The sequence below is a fragment of the Equus asinus genome, chromosome X (assembly GCF_041296235.1).
Source record: "Equus asinus isolate D_3611 breed Donkey chromosome X, EquAss-T2T_v2, whole genome shotgun sequence".
NCBI lineage: Eukaryota > Metazoa > Chordata > Mammalia > Perissodactyla > Equidae > Equus > Equus asinus.
In genome coordinates this window covers 81,980,044-82,007,455 of record NC_091820.1, presented here as the reverse complement: position 1 = coordinate 82,007,455, position 27,412 = coordinate 81,980,044, and positions in this window count along the sequence as shown.

Genomic DNA, 27,412 nt, shown 5'->3' with positions numbered 1-27,412 from the left:
ATCCTCTGATGCGCAATGATCGTGTCATCTCCTAGCACTCTGCCAATTCCGCCTTGGCAGGTCCCATGTTTTCCTTCCTTCTTCCTTTGGGGAAGTGTACCAGATGCCTTCCTAGATTGGAATATTCTCACGGTTCTTTTTCTGGTGCGTATTGAGAACGGACCCTCACAATTGCTACTCCTTTATGACCTCTGTCCGCACCGTACCATGAAATCTCTATTCCCTAACAGTGCTAATGTGATCTGCACCCGCGCTGTGAAAGAGTGAGGCCCGGGCCACCCAAGAGGAACGTGGGCACTTGCCCGCTCCACCACAGGGCCGGCCCTGACTTGTACTTTTGGACCAACCTGTGGCCTGAACTTGGGAAGATGTGGGCCTGTTTGGATTATTCGTGAAGGGGATTAGTAGGAACATCATGGACGGTAACGTTTTCCGTTGGTTCCTGGGCTTAGCACGGATCAGGTTCTCTTGGTAGGATTCCTCTTCATGTATTTGGAATGGTCTACCTTTCTGTAGCATCAGTCAGGCTTTTGAGGTGATTTTCCATCCTTGGAAGTTCACCTTCTCTAATCTCTTTCAGCCCCCAAAGCTGTATGCCGTCATTCTGGACCCCTTTTTGGATGTTTGATTTTAGGTGGATTTATTGCCATAGCCCTGCATTAGAACATCCTATGTCTTTCAGATTTACATCCTCATCGATTTAGACTTCCGTGTAGGTTCCATCCTCTTCACCAGCGTAAGCCGAATCACAGGCCCTCACCACACACTTGTGCCTCATCATCTCTTTCGCCCTCCCCCACCGCCCCGCTTTGCCTCTGGGCGCCCCCGATCAAATGTCCAGTGCCACCTGTTGGTTAGTGCTTGTTTTTTCTTCTCCTTGTAAGTGAGATCCTACGGTATTTGACTTTGTCCCTGGGGCTTGTTTCACTTCCCCTAAAACCCTCCCAGCCATTCTGGTGGTCACAAATGGCTGGATTGCATCCTTTGTTCCCGCTGAGTGGTCTGCCATTGTGTGGCTATAGCCCATGTTCCTTCTCCATTCGTCCCTTGCTGGGCACCAGGGCGGCTTCCAAGTCTTGGAGAGCGGGAGTAAGGCTGTGGTGAACTCAGCGGTGCACGTCTTTAGGTGGTAGTGTTTCCGAGTTCTTTGGCTAAACGCCCCCCAGAGGAATAGCTGGATCATATGGGACATGGATTCTTAAATTTCGGAGGCAGTTCCACACCGCTTGGCCTAGTGGCTGCACCGGTTTCCACTGCCAGCAGCAGTGCAGGAGGCTTCCCTTCTCTCCACCTCCTCTCTGACGCTTGTTGTTTCCTGTCTGCCTCCTTATAGCCATTCTGACCACAGTGAGCTGCTATGTCCATGCGGCTTGGATTTGCCTTGGCCACAGGCTTAATGAGGGTGAACAAGTTTTCATGCACCTGTTGGCCCTCTTTAGATCTTCTTGGGAGAAATCTCTGTGTCCATCTTTGGCCCTGGATTTCATTGGCTTGTTCTTTTTCTTGTGGAGACGTGTGAGTTGATTGTATCTTTGGGCTTTTCACCCCTTGTCCGATGTGTGCTTTGCAAACATCCACTCCCAGTTGTTGTGCTGTCTTTGCATTGAGTCGATGGTTTCCTTGACTGGGCAGAAGCGTCTGCATGTGAGGTGGTCCCGTTTGTTTCTTGTCTCCTTTGCTGCCCTTGCCCAGTCAGACAGGCTTCTTCCAAATAGGCGGCTCAGACAGATGGCAAAGAGCACTCTGCCTAGGTCTTCTCCTACAAGTTTCACGGTTTCAAGTGTGCCATTCAGGGCTTTAATCCATTCCAGGTGGTGCGTGTGCCAGGTGGCACATCATGGTCTACTCTCGTTGTGTTCCATGTGGCTGTGCAGGCTTCCCAGCACCGTTTCTTGGAGAGACTCTCCTTTGTCCACTGTCTCCTCTTGGCTCCCTGGTCGCAAATGGGCTGTCCTTGTATGTTTGAGTTGGGCTCTGGGCTCTCGATTCTGTTGCATGGGTCTGTGTGCCTGTTTTTGGGCCCGGACTGTGCCGTTTCGGTACCTAGCGCTTCGTCCTCTATGTTGAAATCAGAAAGTGTGATACGTCCTGCTTTGTTCATTTTCCTGAGGATTCCTTGGCCTATTCAGGGTCTCTTGTTGCTGGCTGGAAACTTTAGGATTCTCTCTTCTATCTCTCTGGCAAATATGGCTGCAACTTTGACTGGGATTGCATGGAATCCAGAGATTCCTTTCTCCGCTATGGACGTTTCAAGTGTGTTAATTCTTCCATTCCTAGGTCCCGGAATATCCTTCTTTTTCCTTGTGTCGTCTTGAATTTCTTTCCCCAAACGTTTGCTAGTTTTCGGTTGACATAGCTTTCACCTGTTTTGCTAAGGTTCTTCATAGACATCTTCTTCTTCGTACTGGCAAGCTGTGTTTTTTGTTCGTTTGTGTTTAGCTTCCATTTGTCTACTCTTTGCAACTTGTAATTGGTTCTGTTTTGGCAGAAGTGCATCGCTGTGCTCACATCTGCTGGCAATGCTCCTGTATTTGCTGTGGAAGTCTGGCCCTATCTAACGTCCCTTCCCATCTGCCTCTGCACCCCCTCGGACGCCTGCCCCAGAATGACTGAAGCAGTGGTGAGGAGGCTCACCCCCAGGATTCCACCCGGCCCACCCCGGGCCACCGACCCAGAAGCTGCGGACCTCACCGCTGCACCACCGGCCGGCCCCTTTCATGTTCCATTGGCAACCTGCAGTTGAGTGCAATGGGGCTTGAATATGCTGCTTGAGCCCAACTCTGGCACTGTGTAGATGAGGCCAGGTTGTTTGTCGGGGCCACTGTGACGTCAGAGGATTGGTCATAGTTGTGCGTCTGCTGTCCCGGCAAACTTCACGGACACAGGGCTTCAGAGCCCGCTTGGAGCAGTCTCATAACGCACCCTTCCCAGTGAGCCCAGGTTTGACCTTCGTTGCCGTTTTTTGGCTTGTGAATTTCTCTGACTTTCAAACGTTCCAGCACAGTGTGTCTAAAGACTGACATCTTTCATTGTGGATTATTCAGGTGTGATATCTGTTCGCCTTGCATTTTCTGGGACCTTTTTTTCTTTTCCACAGTATACTCGTCATGGTCTTTCTCAGCTATCTCCCTTAGATGTGCTCATCAGTCCGTTCTCCTTCAGTCCAAGTGATTAATTTTGTATTTCTTGAATCACCGTATGTTCTCTAGGCCGAGGTGTGAGTGCTTTCGTGATTCTTGGTTGCTGTCTTTGAATTTGCAGCGGTCACTTGTAGGACTCTTTGCTATCCTAGCCTAGGTCAAGCGAAGCACTGACAACCCGTGGTCATCTGGCTTGGTTTGACATCCTGAGATCAGAAACTCCAAATTCGAGGTGGTCCTGGCAACCCCCTTCATGGACATAATGTTTTTCTGAGACAAATTAGACAAATCTGATGAATTCCTCGCTCCAGGAAAGATATTTTTCTTTCTCTTTTGTGCATTCGGGAAGTTTCGAACTTGACCCCTGACCCTTGAACATTGCCCTAGATTCCATCTAGATAAGGGCTGACTTTATTTCCATAGGCTGTGCCATTTGTTTGACCTACATCCTCAGCCCTGGCATGTTTATTTTTCTGGAAACAGAATTGTAATGTTCTAATTTTCAGCCAGCTTCCTTCCATATGGCGTCAAAGCACATAATCAATAATCCTTCTACGGCAAGAAGTCGGGGGAGAGAATTTCATTGGAGCCAAAGTGAGCACTCTAGCCTGGGAGGGCAGCCTCCACAAAGGAACCAAGCCCTCTGGAAAAGGGTGATTTTCAGCACACTTGTAGAGCCCTTCCCAACAAAGAGACCTACCCCAAGCATGACAGGGCTCCATTCCTTCAAGGCTTCCAAGACATCTCTTGGGACGCATTAGCATGTGGCCAGTGGGCCCCCGTGACGCCAGAGCTATGGAAAGTGAGACTGATCTTCGAAGAATGCTAGGGGCCTAGGAAAGGAGGCATCGACTCTTCTCTTCAACGTCCTCAAGAGATCCTTCTTGACTTTGGATTATGCTTAAGGCAGAAGGACACTGTAGGTCTGATAAGGCCCAAGTGCGGCCTCGTGTTTCCAATCAAGTTTCAAGCTTGAATCAGCATGGCCTCCCCATAGACTTGAATAGATGACAATGTTCTCCTCTCAGTGCTTGTCCCTCTATTCTGGCTTCTTGCCAAGGATTCCTTTCTTATCCCTGGCATCAGAGTCTGTTTGATCTCTTCCAGTTTCTGTGCCCGCTTTCTGTTTGTCAAAGCAGTTTCTGGGTATGTCTCCCTTTAATAGCCCAGCCTAGGCCAATCCTCAGACTGTAACCATGCGGCCATCTTGGGGGACATGTTCACCGTGATGTCATAAAGAACCTCAGAAGGCCAAGTTGTCCTGACAACCTCCAAGCACACAGAGTTTCAGAGCCATCTCACACCAGTCTGACTCCTCCCCCTTTCCAGGTAGGATAGTTTTCCTTTTTCTGGATTTCTTGTCGGTTTCTAACTTTCTCCTCGAACTTGGAAAGGCCTGCTCCCTTCTCTCTAGACACTGGTTTCTTTCCTGTAAGATTACCCTGGGTGTTATCTCTTATGTCTTGGGTAGATGGCCAAGTGGGTGGACCTTCCCCAGAGAAAGTCCTGGACTCCCTCCCAAGTTGAAGTTGCCCAGGCAATCCTCTGATGCGCAATGATCGTGTCATCTCCTAGCACTCTGCCAATTCCGCCTTGGCAGGTCCCATGTTTTCCTTCCTTCTTCCTTTGGGGAAGTGTACCAGATGCCTTCCTAGATTGGAATATTCTCACGGTTCTTTTTCTGGTGCGTATTGAGAACGGACCCTCACAATTGCTACTCCTTTATGACCTCTGTCCGCACCGTACCATGAAATCTCTATTCCCTAACAGTGCTAATGTGATCTGCACCCGCGCTGTGAAAGAGTGAGGCCCGGGCCACCCAAGAGGAACGTGGGCACTTGCCCGCTCCACCACAGGGCCGGCCCTGACTTGTACTTTTGGACCAACCTGTGGCCTGAACTTGGGAAGATGTGGGCCTGTTTGGATTATTCGTGAAGGGGATTAGTAGGAACATCATGGACGGTAACGTTTTCCGTTGGTTCCTGGGCTTAGCACGGATCAGGTTCTCTTGCTAGGATTCCTCTTCATGTATTTGGAATGGTCTACCTTTCTGTAGCATCAGTCAGGCTTTTGAGGTGATTTTCCATCCTTGGAAGTTCACCTTCTCTAATCTCTTTCAGCCCCCAAAGCTGTATGCCGTCATTCTGGACCCCTTTTTGGATGTTTGATTTTAGGTGGATTTATTGCCATAGCCCTGCATTAGAACATCCTATGTCTTTCAGATTTACATCCTCATCGATTTAGACTTCCGTGTAGGTTCCATCCTCTTCACCAGCGTAAGCCGAATCACAGGCCCTCACCACACACTTGTGCCTCATCATCTCTTTCGCCCTCCCCCACCGCCCTGCTTTGCCTCTGGGCGCCCCCGATCAAATGTCCAGTGCCACCTGTTGGTTAGTGCTTGTTTTTTCTTCTCCTTGTAAGTGAGATCCTACGGTATTTGACTTTGTCCCTGGGGCTTGTTTCACTTCCCCTAAAACCCTCCCAGCCATTGTGGTGGTCACAAATGGCTGGATTGCATCCTTTGTTCCCGCTGAGTGGTCTGCCATTGTGTGGCTATAGCCCATGTTCCTTCTCCATTCGTCCCTTGCTGGGCACCAGGGCGGCTTCCAAGTCTTGGAGAGCGGGAGTAAGGCTGTGGTGAACTCAGCGGTGCACGTCTTTAGGTGGTAGTGTTTCCGAGTTCTTTGGCTAAACGCCCCCCAGAGGAATAGCTGGATCATATGGGACATGGATTCTTAAATTTCGGAGGCAGTTCCACACCGCTTGGCCTAGTGGCTGCACCGGTTTCCACTGCCAGCAGCAGTGCAGGAGGCTTCCCTTCTCTCCACCTCCTCTCTGACGCTTGTTCTTTCCTGTCTGCCTCCTTATAGCCATTCTGACCACAGTGAGCTGCTATGTCATTGCGGTTTGGATTTGCCTTGGCCTCAGACTTAATGAGGGTGAACAAGTTTTCATGCACCTGTTGGCCCTCTTTAGATCTTCTTGGGAGAAATCTCTGTGTCCATCTTTGGCCCAGGATTTCATTGGCTTGTTCTTTTTCTTGTGGAGACGTGTGAGTTGATTGTATCTTTGGGCTTTTCACCCCTTGTCCGATGTGTGCTTTGCAAACATCCACTCCCAGTTGTTGTGCTGTCTTTGCATTGAGTCGATGGTTTCCTTGACTGGGCAGAAGCGTCTGCATGTGAGGTGGTCCCGTTTGTTTCTTGTCTCCTTTGCTGCCCTTGCCCAGTCAGACAGGCTTCTTCCAAATAGGCGGCTCAGACAGATGGCAAAGAGCACTCTGCCTAGGTCTTCTCCTACAAGTTTCACGGTTTCAAGTGTGCCATTCAGGGCTTTAATCCATTCCAGGTGGTGCGTGTGCCAGGTGGCACATCATGGTCTACTCTCGTTGTGTTCCATGTGGCTGTGCAGGCTTCCCAGCACCGTTTCTTGGAGAGACTCTCCTTTGTCCACTGTCTCCTCTTGGCTCCCTGGTCGCAAATGGGCTGTCCTTGTATGTTTGAGTTGGGCTCTGGGCTCTCGATTCTGTTGCATGGGTCTGTGTGCCTGTTTTTGGGCCCGGACTGTGCCGTTTCGGTACCTAGCGCTTCGTCCTCTATGTTGAAATCAGAAAGTGTGATACGTCCTGCTTTGTTCATTTTCCTGAGGATTCCTTGGCCTATTCAGGGTCTCTTGTTGCTGGCTGGAAACTTTAGGATTCTCTCTTCTATCTCTCTGGCAAATATGGCTGCAACTTTGACTGGGATTGCATGGAATCCAGAGATTCCTTTCTCCGCTATGGACGTTTCAAGTGTGTTAATTCTTCCATTCCTAGGTCCCGGAATATCCTTCTTTTTCCTTGTGTCGTCTTGAATTTCTTTCCCCAAACGTTTGCTAGTTTTCGGTTGACATAGCTTTCACCTGTTTTGCTAAGGTTCTTCATAGACATCTTCTTCTTCGTACTGGCAAGCTGTGTTTTTTGTTCGTTTGTGTTTAGCTTCCATTTGTCTACTCTTTGCAACTTGTAATTGGTTCTGTTTTGGCAGAAGTGCATCGCTGTGCTCACATCTGCTGGCAATGCTCCTGTATTTGCTGTGGAAGTCTGGCCCTATCTAACGTCCCTTCCCATCTGCCTCTGCACCCCCTCGGACGCCTGCCCCAGAATGACTGAAGCAGTGGTGAGGAGGCTCACCCCCAGGATTCCACCCGGCCCACCCCGGGCCACCGACCCAGAAGCTGCGGACCTCACCGCTGCACCACCGGCCGGCCCCTTTCATGTTCCATTGGCAACCTGCAGTTGAGTGCAATGGGGCTTGAATATGCTGCTTGAGCCCAACTCTGGCACTGTGTAGATGAGGCCAGGTTGTTTGTCGGGGCCACTGTGACGTCAGAGGATTGGTCATAGTTGTGCGTCTGCTGTCCCGGCAAACTTCACGGACACAGGGCTTCAGAGCCCGCTTGGAGCAGTCTCATAACGCACCCTTCCCAGTGAGCCCAGGTTTGACCTTCGTTGCCGTTTTTTGGCTTGTGAATTTCTCTGACTTTCAAACGTTCCAGCACAGTGTGTCTAAAGACTGACATCTTTCATTGTGGATTATTCAGGTGTGATATCTGTTCGCCTTGCATTTTCTGGGACCTTTTTTTCTTTTCCACAGTATACTCGTCATGGTCTTTCTCAGCTATCTCCCTTAGATGTGCTCATCAGTCCGTTCTCCTTCAGTCCAAGTGATTAATTTTGTATTTCTTGAATCACCGTATGTTCTCTAGGCCGAGGTGTGAGTGCTTTCGTGATTCTTGGTTGCTGTCTTTGAATTTGCAGCGGTCACTTGTAGGACTCTTTGCTATCCTAGCCTAGGTCAAGCGAAGCACTGACAACCCGTGGTCATCTGGCTTGGTTTGACATCCTGAGATCAGAAACTCCAAATTCGAGGTGGTCCTGGCAACCCCCTTCATGGACATAATGTTTTTCTGAGACAAATTAGACAAATCTGATGAATTCCTCGCTCCAGGAAAGATATTTTTCTTTCTCTTTTGTGCATTCGGGAAGTTTCGAACTTGACCCCTGACCCTTGAACATTGCCCTAGATTCCATCTAGATAAGGGCTGACTTTATTTCCATAGGCTGTGCCATTTGTTTGACCTACATCCTCAGCCCTGGCATGTTTATTTTTCTGGAAACAGAATTGTAATGTTCTAATTTTCAGCCAGCTTCCTTCCATATGGCGTCAAAGCACATAATCAATAATCCTTCTACGGCAAGAAGTCGGGGGAGAGAATTTCATTGGAGCCAAAGTGAGCACTCTAGCCTGGGAGGGCAGCCTCCACAAAGGAACCAAGCCCTCTGGAAAAGGGTGATTTTCAGCACACTTGTAGAGCCCTTCCCAACAAAGAGACCTACCCCAAGCATGACAGGGCTCCATTCCTTCAAGGCTTCCAAGACATCTCTTGGGACGCATTAGCATGTGGCCAGTGGGCCCCCGTGACGCCAGAGCTATGGAAAGTGAGACTGATCTTCGAAGAATGCTAGGGGCCTAGGAAAGGAGGCATCGACTCTTCTCTTCAACGTCCTCAAGAGATCCTTCTTGACTTTGGATTATGCTTAAGGCAGAAGGACACTGTAGGTCTGATAAGGCCCAAGTGCGGCCTCGTGTTTCCAATCAAGTTTCAAGCTTGAATCAGCATGGCCTCCCCATAGACTTGAATAGATGACAATGTTCTCCTCTCAGTGCTTGTCCCTCTATTCTGGCTTCTTGCCAAGGATTCCTTTCTTATCCCTGGCATCAGAGTCTGTTTGATCTCTTCCAGTTTCTGTGCCCGCTTTCTGTTTGTCAAAGCAGTTTCTGGGTATGTCTCCCTTTAATAGCCCAGCCTAGGCCAATCCTCAGACTGTAACCATGCGGCCATCTTGGGGGACATGTTCACCGTGATGTCATAAAGAACCTCAGAAGGCCAAGTTGTCCTGACAACCTCCAAGCACACAGAGTTTCAGAGCCATCTCAGACCAGTCTGACTCCTCCCCCTTTCCAGGTAGGATAGTTTTCCTTTTTCTGGATTTCTTGTCGGTTTCTAACTTTCTCCTCGAACTTGGAAAGGCCTGCTCCCTTCTCTCTAGACACTGGTTTCTTTCCTGTAAGATTACCCTGGGTGTTATCTCTTATGTCTTGGGTAGATGGCCAAGTGGGTGGACCTTCCCCAGAGAAAGTCCTGGACTCCCTCCCAAGTTGAAGTTGCCCAGGCAATCCTCTGATGCGCAATGATCGTGTCATCTCCTAGCACTCTGCCAATTCCGCCTTGGCAGGTCCCATGTTTTCCTTCCTTCTTCCTTTGGGGAAGTGTACCAGATGCCTTCCTAGATTGGAATATTCTCACGGTTCTTTTTCTGGTGCGTATTGAGAACGGACCCTCACAATTGCTACTCCTTTATGACCTCTGTCCGCACCGTACCATGAAATCTCTATTCCCTAACAGTGCTAATGTGATCTGCACCCGCGCTGTGAAAGAGTGAGGCCCGGGCCACCCAAGAGGAACGTGGGCACTTGCCCGCTCCACCACAGGGCCGGCCCTGACTTGTACTTTTGGACCAACCTGTGGCCTGAACTTGGGAAGATGTGGGCCTGTTTGGATTATTCGTGAAGGGGATTAGTAGGAACATCATGGACGGTAACGTTTTCCGTTGGTTCCTGGGCTTAGCACGGATCAGGTTCTCTTGCTAGGAATCCTCTTCATGTATTTGGAATGGTCTACCTTTCTGTAGCATCAGTCAGGCTTTTGAGGTGATTTTCCATCCTTGGAAGTTCACCTTCTCTAATCTCTTTCAGCCCCCAAAGCTGTATGCCGTCATTCTGGACCCCTTTTTGGATGTTTGATTTTAGGTGGATTTATTGCCATAGCCCTGCATTAGAACATCCTATGTCTTTCAGATTTACATCCTCATCGATTTAGACTTCCGTGTAGGTTCCATCCTCTTCACCAGCGTAAGCCGAATCACAGGCCCTCACCACACACTTGTGCCTCATCATCTCTTTCGCCCTCCCCCACCGCCCTGCTTTGCCTCTGGGCGCCCCCGATCAAATGTCCAGTGCCACCTGTTGGTTAGTGCTTGTTTTTTCTTCTCCTTGTAAGTGAGATCCTACGGTATTTGACTTTGTCCCTGGGGCTTGTTTCACTTCCCCTAAAACCCTCCCAGCCATTGTGGTGGTCACAAATGGCTGGATTGCATCCTTTGTTCCCGCTGAGTGGTCTGCCATTGTGTGGCTATAGCCCATGTTCCTTCTCCATTCGTCCCTTGCTGGGCACCAGGGCGGCTTCCAAGTCTTGGAGAGCGGGAGTAAGGCTGTGGTGAACTCAGCGGTGCACGTCTTTAGGTGGTAGTGTTTCCGAGTTCTTTGGCTAAACGCCCCCCAGAGGAATAGCTGGATCATATGGGACATGGATTCTTAAATTTCGGAGGCAGTTCCACACCGCTTGGCCTAGTGGCTGCACCGGTTTCCACTGCCAGCAGCAGTGCAGGAGGCTTCCCTTCTCTCCACCTCCTCTCTGACGCTTGTTCTTTCCTGTCTGCCTCCTTATAGCCATTCTGACCACAGTGAGCTGCTATGTCCATGCGGCTTGGATTTGCCTTGGCCTCAGGCTTAATGAGGGTGAACAAGTTTTCATGCACCTGTTGGCCCTCTTTAGATCTTCTTGGGAGAAATCTCTGTGTCCATCTTTGGCCCAGGATTTCATTGGCTTGTTCTTTTTCTTGTGGAGACGTGTGAGTTGATTGTATCTTTGGGCTTTTCACCCCTTGTCCGATGTGTGCTTTGCAAACATCCACTCCCAGTTGTTGTGCTGTCTTTGCATTGAGTCGATGGTTTCCTTGACTGGGCAGAAGCGTCTGCATGTGAGGTGGTCCCGTTTGTTTCTTGTCTCCTTTGCTGCCCTTGCCCAGTCAGACAGGCTTCTTCCAAATAGGCGGCTCAGACAGATGGCAAAGAGCACTCTGCCTAGGTCTTCTCCTACAAGTTTCACGGTTTCAAGTGTGCCATTCAGGGCTTTAATCCATTCCAGGTGGTGCGTGTGCCAGGTGGCACATCATGGTCTACTCTCGTTGTGTTCCATGTGGCTGTGCAGGCTTCCCAGCACCGTTTCTTGGAGAGACTCTCCTTTGTCCACTGTCTCCTCTTGGCTCCCTGGTCGCAAATGGGCTGTCCTTGTATGTTTGAGTTGGGCTCTGGGCTCTCGATTCTGTTGCATGGGTCTGTGTGCCTGTTTTTGGGCCCGGACTGTGCCGTTTCGGTACCTAGCGCTTCGTCCTCTATGTTGAAATCAGAAAGTGTGATACGTCCTGCTTTGTTCATTTTCCTGAGGATTCCTTGGCCTATTCAGGGTCTCTTGTTGCTGGCTGGAAACTTTAGGATTCTCTCTTCTATCTCTCTGGCAAATATGGCTGCAACTTTGACTGGGATTGCATGGAATCCAGAGATTCCTTTCTCCGCTATGGACGTTTCAAGTGTGTTAATTCTTCCATTCCTAGGTCCCGGAATATCCTTCTTTTTCCTTGTGTCGTCTTGAATTTCTTTCCCCAAACGTTTGCTAGTTTTCGGTTGACATAGCTTTCACCTGTTTTGCTAAGGTTCTTCATAGACATCTTCTTCTTCGTACTGGCAAGCTGTGTTTTTTGTTCGTTTGTGTTTAGCTTCCATTTGTCTACTCTTTGCAACTTGTAATTGGTTCTGTTTTGGCAGAAGTGCATCGCTGTGCTCACATCTGCTGGCAATGCTCCTGTATTTGCTGTGGAAGTCTGGCCCTATCTAACGTCCCTTCCCATCTGCCTCTGCACCCCCTCGGACGCCTGCCCCAGAATGACTGAAGCAGTGGTGAGGAGGCTCACCCCCAGGATTCCACCCGGCCCACCCCGGGCCACCGACCCAGAAGCTGCGGACCTCACCGCTGCACCACCGGCCGGCCCCTTTCATGTTCCATTGGCAACCTGCAGTTGAGTGCAATGGGGCTTGAATATGCTGCTTGAGCCCAACTCTGGCACTGTGTAGATGAGGCCAGGTTGTTTGTCGGGGCCACTGTGACGTCAGAGGATTGGTCATAGTTGTGCGTCTGCTGTCCCGGCAAACTTCACGGACACAGGGCTTCAGAGCCCGCTTGGAGCAGTCTCATAACGCACCCTTCCCAGTGAGCCCAGGTTTGACCTTCGTTGCCGTTTTTTGGCTTGTGAATTTCTCTGACTTTCAAACGTTCCAGCACAGTGTGTCTAAAGACTGACATCTTTCATTGTGGATTATTCAGGTGTGATATCTGTTCGCCTTGCATTTTCTGGGACCTTTTTTTCTTTTCCACAGTATACTCGTCATGGTCTTTCTCAGCTATCTCCCTTAGATGTGCTCATCAGTCCGTTCTCCTTCAGTCCAAGTGATTAATTTTGTATTTCTTGAATCACCGTATGTTCTCTAGGCCGAGGTGTGAGTGCTTTCGTGATTCTTGGTTGCTGTCTTTGAATTTGCAGCGGTCACTTGTAGGACTCTTTGCTATCCTAGCCTAGGTCAAGCGAAGCACTGACAACCCGTGGTCATCTGGCTTGGTTTGACATCCTGAGATCAGAAACTCCAAATTCGAGGTGGTCCTGGCAACCCCCTTCATGGACATAATGTTTTTCTGAGACAAATTAGACAAATCTGATGAATTCCTCGCTCCAGGAAAGATATTTTTCTTTCTCTTTTGTGCATTCGGGAAGTTTCGAACTTGACCCCTGACCCTTGAACATTGCCCTAGATTCCATCTAGATAAGGGCTGACTTTATTTCCATAGGCTGTGCCATTTGTTTGACCTACATCCTCAGCCCTGGCATGTTTATTTTTCTGGAAACAGAATTGTAATGTTCTAATTTTCAGCCAGCTTCCTTCCATATGGCGTCAAAGCACATAATCAATAATCCTTCTACGGCAAGAAGTCGGGGGAGAGAATTTCATTGGAGCCAAAGTGAGCACTCTAGCCTGGGAGGGCAGCCTCCACAAAGGAACCAAGCCCTCTGGAAAAGGGTGATTTTCAGCACACTTGTAGAGCCCTTCCCAACAAAGAGACCTACCCCAAGCATGACAGGGCTCCATTCCTTCAAGGCTTCCAAGACATCTCTTGGGACGCATTAGCATGTGGCCAGTGGGCCCCCGTGATGCCAGAGCTATGGAAAGTGAGACTGATCTTCGAAGAATGCTAGGGGCCTAGGAAAGGAGGAATCGACTCTTCTCTTCAACGTCCTCAAGAGATCCTTCTTGACTTTGGATTATGCTTAAGGCAGAAGGACACTGTAGGTCTGATAAGGCCCAAGTGCGGCCTCGTGTTTCCAATCAAGTTTCAAGCTTGAATCAGCATGGCCTCCCCATAGACTTGAATAGATGACAATGTTCTCCTCTCAGTGCTTGTCCCTCTATTCTGGCTTCTTGCCAAGGATTCCTTTCTTATCCCTGGCATCAGAGTCTGTTTGATCTCTTCCAGTTTCTGTGCCCGCTTTCTGTTTGTCAAAGCAGTTTCTGGGTATGTCTCCCTTTAATAGCCCAGCCTAGGCCAATCCTCAGACTGTAACCATGCGGCCATCTTGGGGGACATGTTCACCGTGATGTCATAAAGAACCTCAGAAGGCCAAGTTGTCCTGACAACCTCCAAGCACACAGAGTTTCAGAGCCATCTCAGACCAGTCTGACTCCTCCCCCTTTCCAGGCAGGATAGTTTTCCTTTTTCTGGATTTCTTGTCGGTTTCTAACTTTCTCCTCGAACTTGGAAAGGCCTGCTCCCTTCTCTCTAGACACTGGTTTCTTTCCTGTAAGATTACCCTGGGTGTTATCTCTTATGTCTTGGGTAGATGGCCAAGTGGGTGGACCTTCCCCAGAGAAAGTCCTGGACTCCCTCCCAAGTTGAAGTTGAACAGGCAATCCTCTGATGCGCAATGATCGTGTCATCTCCTAGCACTCTGCCAATTCCGCCTTGGCAGGTCCCATGTTTTCCTTCCTTCTTCCTTTGGGGAAGTGTACCAGATGCCTTCCTAGATTGGAATATTCTCACGGTTCTTTTTCTGGTGCGTATTGAGAACGGACCCTCACAATTGCTACTCCTTTATGACCTCTGTCCGCACCGTACCATGAAATCTCTATTCCCTAACAGTGCTAATGTGATCTGCACCCGCGCTGTGAAAGAGTGAGGCCCGGGCCACCCAAGAGGAACGTGGGCACTTGCCCGCTCCACCACAGGGCCGGCCCTGACTTGTACTTTTGGACCAACCTGTGGCCTGAACTTGGGAAGATGTGGGCCTGTTTGGATTATTCGTGAAGGGGATTAGTAGGAACATCATGGACGGTAACGTTTTCCGTTGGTTCCTGGGCTTAGCACGGATCAGGTTCTCTTGGTAGGATTCCTCTTCATGTATTTGGAATGGTCTACCTTTCTGTAGCATCAGTCAGGCTTTTGAGGTGATTTTCCATCCTTGGAAGTTCACCTTCTCTAATCTCTTTCAGCCCCCAAAGCTGTATGCCGTCATTCTGGACCCCTTTTTGGATGTTTGATTTTAGGTGGATTTATTGCCATAGCCCTGCATTAGAACATCCTATGTCTTTCAGATTTACATCCTCATCGATTTAGACTTCCGTGTAGGTTCCATCCTCTTCACCAGCGTAAGCCGAATCACAGGCCCTCACCACACACTTGTGCCTCATCATCTCTTTCGCCCTCCCCCACCGCCCCGCTTTGCCTCTGGGCGCCCCCGATCAAATGTCCAGTGCCACCTGTTGGTTAGTGCTTGTTTTTTCTTCTCCTTGTAAGTGAGATCCTACGGTATTTGACTTTGTCCCTGGGGCTTGTTTCACTTCCCCTAAAACCCTCCCAGCCATTCTGGTGGTCACAAATGGCTGGATTGCATCCTTTGTTCCCGCTGAGTGGTCTGCCATTGTGTGGCTATAGCCCATGTTCCTTCTCCATTCGTCCCTTGCTGGGCACCAGGGCGGCTTCCAAGTCTTGGAGAGCGGGAGTAAGGCTGTGGTGAACTCAGCGGTGCACGTCTTTAGGTGGTAGTGTTTCCGAGTTCTTTGGCTAAACGCCCCCCAGAGGAATAGCTGGATCATATGGGACATGGATTCTTAAATTTCGGAGGCAGTTCCACACCGCTTGGCCTAGTGGCTGCACCGGTTTCCACTGCCAGCAGCAGTGCAGGAGGCTTCCCTTCTCTCCACCTCCTCTCTGACGCTTGTTGTTTCCTGTCTGCCTCCTTATAGCCATTCTGACCACAGTGAGCTGCTATGTCCATGCGGCTTGGATTTGCCTTGGCCACAGGCTTAATGAGGGTGAACAAGTTTTCATGCACCTGTTGGCCCTCTTTAGATCTTCTTGGGAGAAATCTCTGTGTCCATCTTTGGCCCTGGATTTCATTGGCTTGTTCTTTTTCTTGTGGAGACGTGTGAGTTGATTGTATCTTTGGGCTTTTCACCCCTTGTCCGATGTGTGCTTTGCAAACATCCACTCCCAGTTGTTGTGCTGTCTTTGCATTGAGTCGATGGTTTCCTTGACTGGGCAGAAGCGTCTGCATGTGAGGTGGTCCCGTTTGTTTCTTGTCTCCTTTGCTGCCCTTGCCCAGTCAGACAGGCTTCTTCCAAATAGGCGGCTCAGACAGATGGCAAAGAGCACTCTGCCTAGGTCTTCTCCTACAAGTTTCACGGTTTCAAGTGTGCCATTCAGGGCTTTAATCCATTCCAGGTGGTGCGTGTGCCAGGTGGCACATCATGGTCTACTCTCGTTGTGTTCCATGTGGCTGTGCAGGCTTCCCAGCACCGTTTCTTGGAGAGACTCTCCTTTGTCCACTGTCTCCTCTTGGCTCCCTGGTCGCAAATGGGCTGTCCTTGTATGTTTGAGTTGGGCTCTGGGCTCTCGATTCTGTTGCATGGGTCTGTGTGCCTGTTTTTGGGCCCGGACTGTGCCGTTTCGGTACCTAGCGCTTCGTCCTCTATGTTGAAATCAGAAAGTGTGATACGTCCTGCTTTGTTCATTTTCCTGAGGATTCCTTGGCCTATTCAGGGTCTCTTGTTGCTGGCTGGAAACTTTAGGATTCTCTCTTCTATCTCTCTGGCAAATATGGCTGCAACTTTGACTGGGATTGCATGGAATCCAGAGATTCCTTTCTCCGCTATGGACGTTTCAAGTGTGTTAATTCTTCCATTCCTAGGTCCCGGAATATCCTTCTTTTTCCTTGTGTCGTCTTGAATTTCTTTCCCCAAACGTTTGCTAGTTTTCGGTTGACATAGCTTTCACCTGTTTTGCTAAGGTTCTTCATAGACATCTTCTTCTTCGTACTGGCAAGCTGTGTTTTTTGTTCGTTTGTGTTTAGCTTCCATTTGTCTACTCTTTGCAACTTGTAATTGGTTCTGTTTTGGCAGAAGTGCATCGCTGTGCTCACATCTGCTGGCAATGCTCCTGTATTTGCTGTGGAAGTCTGGCCCTATCTAACGTCCCTTCCCATCTGCCTCTGCACCCCCTCGGACGCCTGCCCCAGAATGACTGAAGCAGTGGTGAGGAGGCTCACCCCCAGGATTCCACCCGGCCCACCCCGGGCCACCGACCCAGAAGCTGCGGACCTCACCGCTGCACCACCGGCCGGCCCCTTTCATGTTCCATTGGCAACCTGCAGTTGAGTGCAATGGGGCTTGAATATGCTGCTTGAGCCCAACTCTGGCACTGTGTAGATGAGGCCAGGTTGTTTGTCGGGGCCACTGTGACGTCAGAGGATTGGTCATAGTTGTGCGTCTGCTGTCCCGGCAAACTTCACGGACACAGGGCTTCAGAGCCCGCTTGGAGCAGTCTCATAACGCACCCTTCCCAGTGAGCCCAGGTTTGACCTTCGTTGCCGTTTTTTGGCTTGTGAATTTCTCTGACTTTCAAACGTTCCAGCACAGTGTGTCTAAAGACTGACATCTTTCATTGTGGATTATTCAGGTGTGATATCTGTTCGCCTTGCATTTTCTGGGACCTTTTTTTCTTTTCCACAGTATACTCGTCATGGTCTTTCTCAGCTATCTCCCTTAGATGTGCTCATCAGTCCGTTCTCCTTCAGTCCAAGTGATTAATTTTGTATTTCTTGAATCACCGTATGTTCTCTAGGCCGAGGTGTGAGTGCTTTCGTGATTCTTGGTTGCTGTCTTTGAATTTGCAGCGGTCACTTGTAGGACTCTTTGCTATCCTAGCCTAGGTCAAGCGAAGCACTGACAACCCGTGGTCATCTGGCTTGGTTTGACATCCTGAGATCAGAAACTCCAAATTCGAGGTGGTCCTGGCAACCCCCTTCATGGACATAATGTTTTTCTGAGACAAATTAGACAAATCTGATGAATTCCTCGCTCCAGGAAAGATATTTTTCTTTCTCTTTTGTGCATTCGGGAAGTTTCGAACTTGACCCCTGACCCTTGAACATTGCCCTAGATTCCATCTAGATAAGGGCTGACTTTATTTCCATAGGCTGTGCCATTTGTTTGACCTACATCCTCAGCCCTGGCATGTTTATTTTTCTGGAAACAGAATTGTAATGTTCTAATTTTCAGCCAGCTTCCTTCCATATGGCGTCAAAGCACATAATCAATAATCCTTCTACGGCAAGAAGTCGGGGGAGAGAATTTCATTGGAGCCAAAGTGAGCACTCTAGCCTGGGAGGGCAGCCTCCACAAAGGAACCAAGCCCTCTGGAAAAGGGTGATTTTCAGCACACTTGTAGAGCCCTTCCCAACAAAGAGACCTACCCCAAGCATGACAGGGCTCCATTCCTTCAAGGCTTCCAAGACATCTCTTGGGACGCATTAGCATGTGGCCAGTGGGCCCCCGTGACGCCAGAGCTATGGAAAGTGAGACTGATCTTCGAAGAATGCTAGGGGCCTAGGAAAGGAGGCATCGACTCTTCTCTTCAACGTCCTCAAGAGATCCTTCTTGACTTTGGATTATGCTTAAGGCAGAAGGACACTGTAGGTCTGATAAGGCCCAAGTGCGGCCTCGTGTTTCCAATCAAGTTTCAAGCTTGAATCAGCATGGCCTCCCCATAGACTTGAATAGATGACAATGTTCTCCTCTCAGTGCTTGTCCCTCTATTCTGGCTTCTTGCCAAGGATTCCTTTCTTATCCCTGGCATCAGAGTCTGTTTGATCTCTTCCAGTTTCTGTGCCCGCTTTCTGTTTGTCAAAGCAGTTTCTGGGTATGTCTCCCTTTAATAGCCCAGCCTAGGCCAATCCTCAGACTGTAACCATGCGGCCATCTTGGGGGACATGTTCACCGTGATGTCATAAAGAACCTCAGAAGGCCAAGTTGTCCTGACAACCTCCAAGCACACAGAGTTTCAGAGCCATCTCAGACCAGTCTGACTCCTCCCCCTTTCCAGGTAGGATAGTTTTCCTTTTTCTGGATTTCTTGTCGGTTTCTAACTTTCTCCTCGAACTTGGAAAGGCCTGCTCCCTTCTCTCTAGACACTGGTTTCTTTCCTGTAAGATTACCCTGGGTGTTATCTCTTATGTCTTGGGTAGATGGCCAAGTGGGTGGACCTTCCCCAGAGAAAGTCCTGGACTCCCTCCCAAGTTGAAGTTGCCCAGGCAATCCTCTGATGCGCAATGATCGTGTCATCTCCTAGCACTCTGCCAATTCCGCCTTGGCAGGTCCCATGTTTTCCCTCCTTCTTCCTTTGGGGAAGTGTACCAGATGCCTTCCTAGATTGGAATATTCTCACGGTTCTTTTTCTGGTGCGTATTGAGAACGGACCCTCACAATTGCTACTCCTTTATGACCTCTGTCCGCACCGTACCATGAAATCTCTATTCCCTAACAGTGCTAATGTGATCTGCACCCGCGCTGTGAAAGAGTGAGGCCCGGGCCACCCAAGAGGAACGTGGGCACTTGCCCGCTCCACCACAGGGCCGGCCCTGACTTGTACTTTTGGACCAACCTGTGGCCTGAACTTGGGAAGATGTGGGCCTGTTTGGATTATTCGTGAAGGGGATTAGTAGGAACATCATGGACGGTAACGTTTTCCGTTGGTTCCTGGGCTTAGCACGGATCAGGTTCTCTTGCTAGGATTCCTCTTCATGTATTTGGAATGGTCTACCTTTCTGTAGCATCAGTCAGGCTTTTGAGGTGATTTTCCATCCTTGGAAGTTCACCTTCTCTAATCTCTTTCAGCCCCCAAAGCTGTATGCCGTCATTCTGGACCCCTTTTTGGATGTTTGATTTTAGGTGGATTTATTGCCATAGCCCTGCATTAGAACATCCTATGTCTTTCAGATTTACATCCTCATCGATTTAGACTTCCGTGTAGGTTCCATCCTCTTCACCAGCGTAAGCCGAATCACAGGCCCTCACCACACACTTGTGCCTCATCATCTCTTTCGCCCTCCCCCACCGCCCTGCTTTGCCTCTGGGCGCCCCCGATCAAATGTCCAGTGCCACCTGTTGGTTAGTGCTTGTTTTTTCTTCTCCTTGTAAGTGAGATCCTACGGTATTTGACTTTGTCCCTGGGGCTTGTTTCACTTCCCCTAAAACCCTCCCAGCCATTGTGGTGGTCACAAATGGCTGGATTGCATCCTTTGTTCCCGCTGAGTGGTCTGCCATTGTGTGGCTATAGCCCATGTTCCTTCTCCATTCGTCCCTTGCTGGGCACCAGGGCGGCTTCCAAGTCTTGGAGAGCGGGAGTAAGGCTGTGGTGAACTCAGCGGTGCACGTCTTTAGGTGGTAGTGTTTCCGAGTTCTTTGGCTAAACGCCCCCCAGAGGAATAGCTGGATCATATGGGACATGGATTCTTAAATTTCGGAGGCAGTTCCACACCGCTTGGCCTAGTGGCTGCACCGGTTTCCACTGCCAGCAGCAGTGCAGGAGGCTTCCCTTCTCTCCACCTCCTCTCTGACGCTTGTTCTTTCCTGTCTGCCTCCTTATAGCCATTCTGACCACAGTGAGCTGCTATGTCCATGCGGCTTGGATTTGCCTTGGCCTCAGGCTTAATGAGGGTGAACAAGTTTTCATGCACCTGTTGGCCCTCTTTAGATCTTCTTGGGAGAAATCTCTGTGTCCATCTTTGGCCCAGGATTTCATTGGCTTGTTCTTTTTCTTGTGGAGACGTGTGAGTTGATTGTATCTTTGGGCTTTTCACCCCTTGTCCGATGTGTGCTTTGCAAACATCCACTCCCAGTTGTTGTGCTGTCTTTGCATTGAGTCGATGGTTTCCTTGACTGGGCAGAAGCGTCTGCATGTGAGGTGGTCCCGTTTGTTTCTTGTCTCCTTTGCTGCCCTTGCCCAGTCAGACAGGCTTCTTCCAAATAGGCGGCTCAGACAGATGGCAAAGAGCACTCTGCCTAGGTCTTCTCCTACAAGTTTCACGGTTTCAAGTGTGCCATTCAGGGCTTTAATCCATTCCAGGTGGTGCGTGTGCCAGGTGGCACATCATGGTCTACTCTCGTTGTGTTCCATGTGGCTGTGCAGGCTTCCCAGCACCGTTTCTTGGAGAGACTCTCCTTTGTCCACTGTCTCCTCTTGGCTCCCTGGTCGCAAATGGGCTGTCCTTGTATGTTTGAGTTGGGCTCTGGGCTCTCGATTCTGTTGCATGGGTCTGTGTGCCTGTTTTTGGGCCCGGACTGTGCCGTTTCGGTACCTAGCGCTTCGTCCTCTATGTTGAAATCAGAAAGTGTGATACGTCCTGCTTTGTTCATTTTCCTGAGGATTCCTTGGCCTATTCAGGGTCTCTTGTTGCTGGCTGGAAACTTTAGGATTCTCTCTTCTATCTCTCTGGCAAATATGGCTGCAACTTTGACTGGGATTGCATGGAATCCAGAGATTCCTTTCTCCGCTATGGACGTTTCAAGTGTGTTAATTCTTCCATTCCTAGGTCCCGGAATATCCTTCTTTTTCCTTGTGTCGTCTTGAATTTCTTTCCCCAAACGTTTGCTAGTTTTCGGTTGACATAGCTTTCACCTGTTTTGCTAAGGTTCTTCATAGACATCTTCTTCTTCGTACTGGCAAGCTGTGTTTTTTGTTCGTTTGTGTTTAGCTTCCATTTGTCTACTCTTTGCAACTTGTAATTGGTTCTGTTTTGGCAGAAGTGCATCGCTGTGCTCACATCTGCTGGCAATGCTCCTGTATTTGCTGTGGAAGTCTGGCCCTATCTAACGTCCCTTCCCATCTGCCTCTGCACCCCCTCGGACGCCTGCCCCAGAATGACTGAAGCAGTGGTGAGGAGGCTCACCCCCAGGATTCCACCCGGCCCACCCCGGGCCACCGACCCAGAAGCTGCGGACCTCACCGCTGCACCACCGGCCGGCCCCTTTCATGTTCCATTGGCAACCTGCAGTTGAGTGCAATGGGGCTTGAATATGCTGCTTGAGCCCAACTCTGGCACTGTGTAGATGAGGCCAGGTTGTTTGTCGGGGCCACTGTGACGTCAGAGGATTGGTCATAGCTGTGCGTCTGCTGTCCCGGCAAACTTCACGGACACAGGGCTTCAGAGCCCGCTTGGAGCAGTCTCATAACGCACCCTTCCCAGTGAGCCCAGGTTTGACCTTCGTTGCCGTTTTTTGGCTTGTGAATTTCTCTGACTTTCAAACGTTCCAGCACAGTGTGTCTAAAGACTGACATCTTTCATTGTGGATTATTCAGGTGTGATATCTGTTCGCCTTGCATTTTCTGGGACCTTTTTTTCTTTTCCACAGTATACTCGTCATGGTCTTTCTCAGCTATCTCCCTTAGATGTGCTCATCAGTCCGTTCTCCTTCAGTCGAAGGGATTAATTTTGTATTTCTTGAATCACCGTATGTTCTCTAGGCCGAGGTGTGAGTGCTTTCGTGATTCTTGGTTGCTGTCTTTGAATTTGCAGCGGTCACTTGTAGGACTCTTTGCTATCCTAGCCTAGGTCAAGCGAAGCACTGACAACCCGTGGTCATCTGGCTTGGTTTGACATCCTGAGATCAGAAACTCCAAATTCGAGGTGGTCCTGGCAACCCCCTTCATGGACATAATGTTTTTCTGAGACAAATTAGACAAATCTGATGAATTCCTCGCTCCAGGAAAGATATTTTTCTTTCTCTTTTGTGGAGTCGGGAAGTTTCGAACTTGACCCCTGACCCTTGAACATTGCCCTAGATTCCATCTAGATAAGGGCTGACTTTATTTCTATAGGCTGTGCCATTTGTTTGACCTACATCCTCAGCCCTGGCATGTTTATTTTTCTGGAAACAGAATTGTAATGTTCTAATTTTCAGCCAGCTTCCTTCCATATGGCGTCAAAGCACATAATCAATAATCCTTCTACGGCAAGAAGTCGGGGGAGAGAATTTCATTGGAGCCAAAGTGAGCACTCTAGCCTGGGAGGGCAGCCTCCACAAAGGAACCAAGCCCTCTGGAAAAGGGTGATTTTCAGCACACTTGTAGAGCCCTTCCCAACAAAGAGACCTACCCCAAGCATGACAGGGCTCCATTCCTTCAAGGCTTCCAAGACATCTCTTGGGACGCATTAGCATGTGGCCAGTGGGCCCCCGTGACGCCAGAGCTATGGAAAGTGAGACTGATCTTCGAAGAATGCTAGGGGCCTAGGAAAGGAGGCATCGACTCTTCTCTTCAACGTCCTCAAGAGATCCTTCTTGACTTTGGATTATGCTTAAGGCAGAAGGACACTGTAGGTCTGATAAGGCCCAAGTGCGGCCTCGTGTTTCCAATCAAGTTTCAAGCTTGAATCAGCATGGCCTCCCCATAGACTTGAATAGATGACAATGTTCTCCTCTCAGTGCTTGTCCCTCTATTCTGGCTTCTTGCCAAGGATTCCTTTCTTATCCCTGGCATCAGAGTCTGTTTGATCTCTTCCAGTTTCTGTGCCCGCTTTCTGTTTGTCAAAGCAGTTTCTGGGTATGTCTCCCTTTAATAGCCCAGCCTAGGCCAATCCTCAGACTGTAACCATGCGGCCATCTTGGGGGACATGTTCACCGTGATGTCATAAAGAACCTCAGAAGGCCAAGTTGTCCTGACAACCTCCAAGCACACAGAGTTTCAGAGCCATCTCAGACCAGTCTGACTCCTCCCCCTTTCCAGGTAGGATAGTTTTCCTTTTTCTGGATTTCTTGTCGGTTTCTAACTTTCTCCTCGAACTTGGAAAGGCCTGCTCCCTTCTCTCTAGACACTGGTTTCTTTCCTGTAAGATTACCCTGGGTGTTATCTCTTATGTCTTGGGTAGATGGCCAAGTGGGTGGACCTTCCCCAGAGAAAGTCCTGGACTCCCTCCCAAGTTGAAGTTGAACAGGCAATCCTCTGATGCGCAATGATCGTGTCATCTCCTAGCACTCTGCCAATTCCGCCTTGGCAGGTCCCATGTTTTCCTTCCTTCTTCCTTTGGGGAAGTGTACCAGATGCCTTCCTAGATTGGAATATTCTCACGGTTCTTTTTCTGGTGCGTATTGAGAACGGACCCTCACAATTGCTACTCCTTTATGACCTCTGTCCGCACCGTACCATGAAATCTCTATTCCCTAACAGTGCTAATGTGATCTGCACCCGCGCTGTGAAAGAGTGAGGCCCGGGCCACCCAAGAGGAACGTGGGCACTTGCCCGCTCCACCACAGGGCCGGCCCTGACTTGTACTTTTGGACCAACCTGTGGCCTGAACTTGGGAAGATGTGGGCCTGTTTGGATTATTCGTGAAGGGGATTAGTAGGAACATCATGGACGGTAACGTTTTCCGTTGGTTCCTGGGCTTAGCACGGATCAGGTTCTCTTGGTAGGATTCCTCTTCATGTATTTGGAATGGTCTACCTTTCTGTAGCATCAGTCAGGCTGTTGAGGTGATTTTCCATCCTTGGAAGTTCACCTTCTCTAATCTCTTTCAGCCCCCAAAGCTGTATGCCGTCATTCTGGACCCCTTTTTGGATGTTTGATTTTAGGTGGATTTATTGCCATAACCCTGCTTTCGAACATCCTATGTCTTTCAGATTTACATCCTCATCGATTTAGACTTCCGTGTAGGTTCCATCCTCTTCACCAGCGTAAGCCGAATCACAGGCCCTCACCACACACTTGTGCCTCATCATCTCTTTCACCCTCCCCCACCGCCCCGCTTTGCCTCTGGGCGCCCCCGATCAAATGTCCAGTGCCACCTGTTGGTTAGCGCTTGTTTTTTCTTCTCCTAGTAAGTGAGATCCTACGGTATTTGACTTTGTCCCTGGGGCTTGTTTCACTTCCCCTAAAACCCTCCCAGCCATTCTGGTGGTCACAAATGGCTGGATTGCATCCTTTGTTCCCGCTGAGTGGTCTGCCATTGTGTGGCTATAGACCATGTTCCTTCTCCATTCGTCCCTTGCTGGGCACCAGGGCGGCTTCCAAGTCTTGGAGAGCGGGAGTAAGGCTGTGGTGAACTCAGCGGTGCACGTCTTTAGGTGGTAGTGTTTCCGAGTTCTTTGGCTAAACGCCCCCCAGAGGAATAGCTGGATCATATGGGACATGGATTCTTAAATTTCGGAGGCAGTTCCACACCGCTTGGCCTAGTGGCTGCACCGGTTTCCACTGCCAGCAGCAGTGCTGGAGGCTTCCCTTCTCTCCACCTCCTCTCTGACGCTTGTTGTTTCCTGTCTGCCTCCTTATAGCCATTCTGACCACAGTGAGCTGCTATGTCATTGCGGTTTGGATTTGCCTTGGCCTCAGACTTAATGAGGGTGAACAAGTTTTCATGCACCTGTTGGCCCTCTTTAGATCTTCTTGGGAGAAATCTCTGTGTCCATCTTTGGCCCAGGATTTCATTGGCTTGTTCTTTTTCTTGTGGAGACGTGTGAGTTGATTGTATCTTTGGGCTTTTCACCCCTTGTCCGATGTGTGCTTTGCAAACATCCACTCCCAGTTGTTGTGCTGTCTTTGCATTGAGTCGATGGTTTCCTTGACTGGGCAGAAGCGTCTGCATGTGAGGTGGTCCCGTTTGTTTCTTGTCTCCTTTGCTGCCCTTGCCCAGTCAGACAGGCTTCTTCCCAATAGGCGGCTCAGACAGATGGCAAAGAGCACTCTGCCTAGGTCTTCTCCTACAAGTTTCACGGTTTCAAGTGTGCCATTCAGGGCTTTAATCCATTCCAGGTGGTGCGTGTGCCAGGTGGCACATCATGGTCTACTCTCGTTGTGTTCCATGTGGCTGTGCAGGCTTCCCAGCACCGTTTCTTGGAGAGACTCTCCTTTGTCCACTGTCTCCTCTTGGCTCCCTGGTCGCAAATGGGCTGTCCTTGTATGTTTGAGTTGGGCTCTGGGCTCTCGATTCTGTTGCATGGGTCTGTGTGCCTGTTTTTGGGCCCGGACTGTGCCGTTTCGGTACCTAGCACTTCGTCCCCTATGTTGAAATCAGAAAGTGTGATACGTCCTGCTTTGTTCATTTTCCTGAGGATTCCTTGGCCTATTCAGGGTCTCTTGTTGCTGGCTGGAAACTTTAGGATTCTCTCTTCTATCTCTCTGGCAAATATGGCTGCAACTTTGACTGGGATTGCATGGAATCCAGAGATTCCTTTCTCCGCTATGGACGTTTCAAGTGTGTTAATTCTTCCATTCCTAGGTCCCGGAATATCCTTCTTTTTCCTTGTGTCGTCTTGAATTTCTTTCCCCAAACGTTTGCTAGTTTTCGGTTGACATAGCTTTCACCTGTTTTGCTAAGGTTCTTCATAGACATCTTCTTCTTCGTACTGGCAAGCTGTGTTTTTTGTTCGTTTGTGTTTAGCTTCCATTTGTCTACTCTTTGCAACTTGTAATTGGTTCTGTTTTGGCAGAAGTGCATCGCTGTGCTCACATCTGCTGGCAATGCTCCTGTATTTGCTGTGGAAGTCTGGCCCTATCTAACGTCCCTTCCCATCTGCCTCTGCACCCCCTCGGACGCCTGCCCCAGAATGACTGAAGCAGTGGTGAGGAGGCTCACCCCCAGGATTCCACCCGGCCCACCCCGGGCCACCGACCCAGAAGCTGCGGACCTCACCGCTGCACCACCGGCCGGCCCCTTTCATGTTCCATTGGCAACCTGCAGTTGAGTGCAATGGGGCTTGAATATGCTGCTTGAGCCCAACTCTGGCACTGTGTAGATGAGGCCAGGTTGTTTGTCGGGGCCACTGTGACGTCAGAGGATTGGTCATAGTTGTGCGTGTGCTGTCCCGGCAAACTTCACGGACACAGGGCTTCAGAGCCCGCTTGGAGCAGTCTCATAACGCACCCTTCCCAGTGAGCCCAGGTTTGACCTTCGTTGCCGTTTTTTGGCTTGTGAATTTCTCTGACTTTCAAACGTTCCAGCACAGTGTGTCTAAAGACTGACATCTTTCATTGTGGATTATTCAGGTGTGATATCTGTTCGCCTTGCATTTTCTGGGACCTTTTTTTCTTTTCCACAGTATACTCGTCATGGTCTTTCTCAGCTATCTCCCTTAGATGTGCTCATCAGTCCGTTCTCCTTCAGTCCAAGGGATTAATTTTGTATTTCTTGAATCATCGTATGTTCTCTAGGCCGAGGTGTGAGTGCTTTCGTGATTCTTGGTTGCTGTCTTTGAATTTGCAGCGGTCACTTGTAGGACTCTTTGCTATCCTAGCCTAGGTCAAGCGAAGCACTGACAACCCGTGGTCATCTGGCTTGGTGTGACATCCTGAGATCAGAAACTCCAAATTCGAGGTGGTCCTGGCAACCCCCTTCATGGACATAATGTTTTTCTGAGACAAATTAGACAAATATGATGAATTCCTCGCTCCAGGAAAGATATTTTCCTTTCTCTTTTGTGCATTCGGGAAGTTTCGAACTTGACCCCTGACCCTTGAACATTGCCCTTGATTCCATCTAGATAAGGGCTGACTTTATTTCTATAGGCTGTGCCATTCGTTTGACCTACATCCTCAGCCCTGGCATGTTTATTTTTCTGGAAACAGAATTGTAATGTTCTAATTTTCAGCCAGCTTCCCTCCATATGGCGTCAAAGCACATAATCAATAATCCTTCTACGGCAAGAAGTCGGGGGAGAGAATTTCATTGGAGCCAAAGTGAGCACTCTAGCCTGGGAGGGCAGCCTTCACAAAGGAACCAAGCCCTCTGGAAAAGGGTGATTTTCAGCACACTTGTAGAGCCCTTCCCAACAAAGAGACCTACCCCAAGCATGACAGGGCTCCATTCCTTCAAGGCTTCCAAGACATCTCTTGGGACGCATTAGCATGTGGCCAGTGGGCCCCCATGACGCCAGAGCTATGGAAAGTGAGACTGATCTTCCAAGAATGCTAGGGGCCTAGGAAAGGAGGCATCGACTCTTCTCTTCAACGTCCTC